This window comes from Cricetulus griseus, chromosome 2 (assembly GCF_003668045.3).
Source record: "Cricetulus griseus strain 17A/GY chromosome 2, alternate assembly CriGri-PICRH-1.0, whole genome shotgun sequence".
Taxonomy (NCBI): Eukaryota; Metazoa; Chordata; class Mammalia; order Rodentia; family Cricetidae; genus Cricetulus; species Cricetulus griseus.
Window position 1 is genome coordinate 437991863 of NC_048595.1, and position 7344 is coordinate 437999206.

The 7344-nt window shown below is 42.6% G+C and overlaps 1 pseudogene; it reads left to right on the top strand.

The window, feature by feature from the left end:
* Window positions 1-6373: 6373 nt before the first annotated feature.
* On the top strand, window positions 6374-7035 carry LOC113831704 (annotated as a pseudogene).
* Window positions 7036-7344: the final 309 nt, after the last annotated feature.

Here is a 7344-nt window from a genome sequence, read left to right on the forward strand (position 1 = left end):
TGTATTTGTATGCTACACAAAGATAATACTTTCTCTTTTGCATATAAAATCTTAGCATATATGCACATTTGGAAAAAAAAATCAAGTATACCCAAGCCAGGACTTGGATAGGCCCAACTGCACGTCATAATACAACAAGCCAGAAATTGTCCACAGAAGAAAATCAAATAGCAACTACAATGACAGAAACCATAGTCTCCTTCTTAAATAGCCATTGAGTCCAAAAGAAAATAAAAAAATTATAATGGTCAATTGTTTTGAAATCAGGTATACCATGTGATTACAGGTAAGATGATAATGCCAATTTGTACTATGCAATACTTTAGGCCCTTGGCTTTAGCTACAAAAGTTGTGAAATTTCACAACTTTAAACACATTTAGTATTGTAAGAAAAGACAATCCAAATAAGTAAATTAATGGTCCCAGAATTTCAAGAAAATGTAAAGGTTAAGAAATTCAGTGTATATTGAGATTAGGCTGTGGCCTGCCCTAAATTATGGCGTAAAACAATAAAATCGAGGGTGGGTGTTGTAACCTGTCTTTGTGGGATCCAGCTGACTTGGCCGGTTCATATCTGAGAGGGGGAGTGTGGATTGAGAGACAGCAGATAAAGATGCTAAGAAAAAGACGGAGACACAGAGTTGGGAGGGCAATCCAGTGAATACTGGATGCTGCCAAGTTTATTCTTCAACATTCTTAAATACCCCAACCAAAAGGGGAACATGGCAAAAGCCTTCTTTATCAAGATACAAGGAAGAAACAGACTTCTTCCTTAATTCTCCAAACACTTGGTAACCATGCCTGAGACTACATTTCTCCTTACCTGGCCTTGAGGGTTAACAGTAACCACACCTCAGAGCAAGTCTCTTGTTATTTAGATAAGACATCCATGCCCAAGACCAACCATCCTATAGTAGCCATGCTTTAGACCTTTAGGTGATGGGGAGGTCCTTCTGTGTATGTGTTTGTCTTATTGGTTGATAAATAAAGCACTGTTGGCCAATAGGGGAGCAAGTTAGGCAGGACTAGGAGAGAAGGAGGATTCTGGGAAATGTAGGAAAGGGAGGCCAGCATCCTCGGTGAGATAAGTCTTTATAAAATTATATAGATTAGTAGTTATGGTTGATAATTAAGACTGAGCTAGCTGGACAGTGGTGGCACCCACCTTTAATCCCAGCAATCAGGAGGCAGAGGCAGGCGGATCTCTGTGAGTTCGAGACCAGCCTGGTCTACAAGAGCTAGTTCCAGGATAGGCTCCAAAGCTACACAGAGAAACCCTGTCTCGAAAAACAAAACAAAACAAAACAAAACAAAACAAAAAAAGACTGAGCTAGCAAATAAGAAATCCTAGTCATTGGCCAGAAGCATTGTACCTAATATAAGACTCTGTGTGTTATTTGGGGCCCTAAATCGGCAACAGAACCCAGGGAGCTGGCGGAAAGAGTTATCGTTACATTTAGGTCTTAAGACTTTAACCTTGGAAAAGTAGGATAGTTTTGAACTCTCTGACCTTAAGCCAAGAAGAAGTGGAGTCATTTCTCCGGGCCCCAACAGGCGGGGTGATGCCTCAATGAGTAACTTCACAGTGCAAGTGTGAGGACTTGAGTTTGGATCCTGAACCCACAGAAAGCTGGCCACAATAGTGGGTCTGTAATCCCAGCATCCCTACCAGATAGACCACAGTGCTGAGCATGACAAGATCATCAAAGACACAGTAAAATTATACCAGGAAGAGCGGCTACTTCAGCCTAGCACCCACATGGCTCACAACCTCTCTGACTCCAGTTGCAGGGCATCTTCTGAGTGCACGTGGTACAACAGGCCTGCACATGATACACACACACACACACACACACACACACACACACACACACACGTACATGCAGGCAAAACACTCACATGCGCAAAATTAATTAAATAAATAAATACTTTAAAAAATCACATCAGGAAAATCAGGCCTGAGAAGTTACCAAACACCCCAGACTAAAGAAGGAAGCAAGACTGTCCCCCGGGTCCCATAAAAAGGAGGGCACTCTAACCCTGATGGAGACAGCACCACAATCTGTCATCTGGTCACCAAGTGTCTGGATCAAGGGACTCCCAAACTGTCCCAAGGGCTTCACCACGCCCCCCCTTGGTCCCCACGGCTGATTCAGCCTACTCCCGTGACTGTCTTTGCACTCACTTAACCAGTTCGCCCTGGTGTGTCTGAATCTGACTGTACACAACACCCCCACAGCCTCCACCATCACACACCTCACTTCTGGGGCTCAGCTCAAACCTGTGGCCTCCTGGCTTGATTCTGCCGCTGTGTCTCCAGGAGTCCTCCAGTCTAGTTCCTCCTCTAACTCCCACAGAGGTTCTTATCATGCCTACCAGCCTTGACTTCTGCCTCTCAGGAAGGCCTGAGTGAGTGCCGCTGGCCGGCCGTCTCTGCCTTTTTAACCCTCTGTAGCCATTCTGTAACATACACACACAAAGAGAAACATGTATTGTGACCTGCTGTGTGATGGGAGTTATTAGTGGTAGCTGAGACTGGAATGGAAGAATCTGTGTTGACCAATAGCAACTAGCTATCAAGGAGACAGGACTACTTGGCAAATTGCAGCCTACAGAGCAAATGCAGCTTGTGAATTCACTGTTACTTGATATCACAGGCTTTTCTTTTCTTTTTTTTTTTTTTTTGGGGGGGGGTTTCAGGTATCATTTTATTCTTTTGACAGATTTGTGCAGAATTGATATTGTCTATATTGCTGTCACCTAGGGAAGCATTTAACCTCAATCTAACATTCTTTCATTAAAGAAAAGTTTAAAATATCCCACCAACCTCAACCATCAGAAGGAACATTTCAGAGAATGAGAGGACCAGATTTCCTAGTTTCCTGAAAATCCATAGATAAATGTATGGCTATTCCTGATATCTTATATAACAAGGACAGCTAGCTCAGCTTCTTAATAATGAGTTATGTTGGCCGTGCTGATGGAAATGAACGTTGGACGTCACAGGCTTTTCAAAAAGATGCAAATGTGTCTGTTTCTGACACAGCGCTATTTGACAGGTTTTGTTTTTTTTGGGGGGGGTTTCTTTTGTTTTTGTCCTTTTTTCTAGGGATCAAAAGCACTAACTTTCACACGCTAGGCAAGTACTCTGTCAAAAGTTAAGTCACAAAATAATGATGATGATTGTGATGATGGCTGGAGAGATGCTCACCAGTTAGGACACACTGCTCTTACAATGGACCTGACTTCATCCGCAGCACCCACGTCAGGCAACTCACAACCGTCTGCAACTCCAGCTCAGGGGGATAGGACATCTCTGGCCTCTTGGGGCATCTCACACACAGAGACACATGCACATATGTGTAATTAAACTACAAAATAATGATTGAGCTGGATGTGGTGGTGTATGCTCTCAGGAGGCAGACGCAGGAGGCTTTGTGTGAGTTGGATGTCGGCCCGGTCTACAAAGTGAGTTCCAGGACAGCCAGGGCTACATAGAGAAACCCTGTCTCAATAATAACAGTAATAAAGCATAAAAATCATTGCAATATCCAGACATATACTAACTTTAACAAATGAGCATAAAAAAGCCAATAGAATTACTAAAAGGCTGCAGAGATGGCTCGGTGGTCCAGAGTAAGGATTGTGCTCACAGAGGACCCTACTTCCATTCCCAGCACCTGCATCAGGCAGCTCCCAACTGCCTGTAACTCCAGCTTCAGGGGATGCCTCTAACCTCAGGCATATGCACCTATACACACACCCACACATATATACATAATTAAATAATAATGGAAATATGTTTTAAAACTACTGTGTTGATGTAATGAAGGCAGATTACAAAGGAAAATTATTTGAATCCTAACTCCTATGAAGATGTGGATAGATTTTTAAGTACTTATAAAGACAAATGAGATGGATTCCAAAAACAAAGCTGGGTGTTCCCTGGAGTAAGGACAGATTGGAACAAGTATCAACTTACCAAAGAGACAGCTTTGGAGAGTTTCCAGGGACTTTGGGCTTTAAAAATATTTCAGATTCTCAAAAGACAACTTGATCTAGTCTATGGCTGCCATGGAAAAGAATGATGAGAGAGAGAGAGAGAGAGAGAGAGAGAGAGAGAGAGAGAGAGAGAGAGAGAGAGACTGAGACCCCAGGGCTTATTCTAACTCAGTTCTAAAGTTCGTTATACTGAGTGAGAGAGTGTAGCTAACCCTTGACTCTCACTAAGGGTTTAAATGCTAATTGCCTGGGTACTTAATTTATCACTGGTCCCCAAATCCTACTAACCAATATCCAAAAAGGGCAGAATCAGCCCTGTCTTTTTTTTACAGATTTAATCCCAGCACTCAGGAGGCAGAGGCAGGCATATCTCTGTGAGTTTGAGGCCAGCCTGGTCTACAGAGTGAGTTCCAGGACAGCAGGGGATTCACAGAGAATCCCTGTCTCAAACAAACAAACAAACAAACAAACAAACAAACAGAAGCCCTATCATTTTCACCCCCAAGGGAAGGAGGAAGAGCTGGTTTATTCTGGAGCCAAATCTGAGTGAGCCTAGGACAGGAACACAGACTCATGATATTCTGTGTTTAAAGAGGTAGCAATTCAGGAAGCCTTTCTAGAAATAGACAAGGCTGGAAGCCCACACACTTTCAGATCCATTGATGGACACAGCAGGTAGGTAGATCACAGAGAAGTGGCGTGATCTCAGCTGCAGCCCTCAGGTACTATCTGGTGGTGTTCTAAGCCTTCTCACTGGTGAGGGCCAGCTATGTACAGTACATTAGTTTACCTAATGGTGACCGGATGTTAGCTCACTTATACAAGAGGTCAATAAGGAAGCTAAAAATAGCACTAAATAAATTGCTGTTAGACTCTGAACCTGCAGCATCTCTGGCCTCTGTACAATGATTGATTGAAATTCTCATCAATTAACAAAAAGCCAGGTGGGGGGTGGGGGGGGGATGGATAGGAAAGATGGTTCAGCAGTTAAGAGCACTGGCTGCGGGCTGGAGATAAGAGCACTGACGGCTCTTCCGGAGGTCCTGAGTTCAATTCCCAGCAACCACATGGTGGCTCACAACCATCTGCAATGAGATCTGGTGCCCTCTTCTAGTGTTGTATACATAATAAATAAAATATTAAAAAAAAAAAAAAGCACTGGCTGCTCTCCAGAGGTCCTGAGTTCAATTCCTATTAATGCCCTCTTCTGGCCTGCAGGCACACATGCAGGCAGAACACTGCATACACAATAAATAAATAAATAAATAAATAAATAAATAGCAGTTTAGAGAACTTTGCTCAACACCCACCATGGCTAGCCTTCACTCACAGGCTTCTTGTTTCTGTCACTGTCCTTGAGCCCAGATGATGGCTGTTCACCCACAGCCCATAACCCACTGCCTTAAAAAACAAAACAAAACAAAAAACCTGTGGGTATATGTATTCCCACCAAGTCTGACTCGGCAAGATGAACTCAAGGCCCAGAACTCACAAAAAGATGGAAGGAGAGAACCAACTGCACAAAGCTTTCCTCTGATCTCCACACTTACACCATGGCATGCAAGCTCCTGCATTGTGTACACAATAATAAATAAATAAAAGGAAATTTCAAAAATCAGTTGAGAGGCTGAGAATGCAAATCGGTAGAAGAGAGGCCCCAAGGTCTATCAGCCAGGCATGATGGCATATGCCTGTATTCCCAGCTGAAGCAGGAGGATAACCATGAGTTTAAAGCCAGCCTTGGTTAAATAGCAAATACCAGGCCAGCCAGGACTACATAGCACCATGTCTAAACAAATAACAAAAATATCAATAGATATATTCAAACCAATTCCTGGACTCTATTTCATGGTAATGTACTTGTGTATCTTTATACCAATACACATTTATTTGACAACTCCATAAAATGACCTAAATCTTCAATTTTTTTTTTTTTTTAAGACAGGAGTTCAAGCATCCAGGCTAGTCTAGGACTCACAAAGACCCACCTGCCTCTACCAGCTGAGTGCTGGGAATAACTCTGTAACCACCATGTCAGCTCCTCTTTGGCTTTTATGGCTGTCCTTTGCATAGGTGTGCAATGCAGAAGTGTGCTCCGGGGATGGAGGCAGCTAGATGGAGGAACCCAGCAAGGCCTGTCTGTTCAGATTCTTTAGTGTCCTTTCTAGAAGGTTCAGAAATGAGAACAGAATGTTTCCTGGGTGAGGGTTTTGTCATCTGCCATCAGATAAGAGAGGTCCCAGTGTTTATGATTATCTACCCTTATGGAAAAAAAAATTCCAGTTTCCCCCGGCCAGCTGCAGTGAGAAGGGCCCTGTATAGACTCGGTGGCGCCAGGCTCCCTCTTTCTTGTCTCGTAGTGTGCATAGCCTCAAGAGTGCAAATTGTTGAGGAAGTATGTCACATTTTTATGACATGAAAGTCTGGAAAAGCTCCATATCAGAAGAAATTGAGGAAAGAAAGAAGGCTATCATTGTCTCCATGCCAGCAAAAAGCACACAGATGGTGAAGAAGGCAGAGAGATCTTGGTTAAAGACATCGGTGTTAGTGTTGGAGAGATGTGCCCAATTCCCAGCTCACAGCTGTCTGTAACTCCAGTTCCAGGGGATCTGACACCCTCACACAGACATACATGCAGGCAAAACACCAATGAACAGAAAATAAAACTGAATAAATCATTTAAAAATAAAAAGATATTGGCATTGCCACGACTGATCATTCCAAGAATTTTGTGGGAATGCTTCATGTAAAAGATTGTTGCTCTGCTTTGTATGATGCAGCTTTGAAATGGAAGAGTCTAGAAAAAGCAAGATGATCTACAAGAGCTGTAAAGACACCATCATAAAGAAATGTCAAGGCATAAAGCACGAATATCAAGCAAAAGGGCCAGAAGACTTCAGCCCAGTTTGTATTGCTGAAAAGCCAGGTGACTCCTCAGTTGTAGCTTTTGAAGGATGCCTGTATATGTCATCAGTCAGGGCTGCAAAACTGAAAGGTGCCATGTTTAACACTATCTTCTCCCTATATAAATAAAGCAAATGCTTTAAGTCAGAGTCTCAGTGGGGAGGCATTGGCTTGTCATTTTTTTTTTTTTTGGAATAAACTAAAAATTCTATAGGACATGTGCAAACACCGTCATACTTAAATCTAGACTCTAAAGTTTCATTGACATGGAATTAATTTCTTATTGGGCAAATGCCTACTTTGATGACATGACTTGTAAAGATTATGGTTAATCTCAGAAATATTTTTTTATTTTATTTTATTTTTGGTTTTTTGAGACAGGGTTTCTCTGTGTAGCTTTGGAGCCTATCCTGGCACTCGCTCTGGAGACCAGGCTGG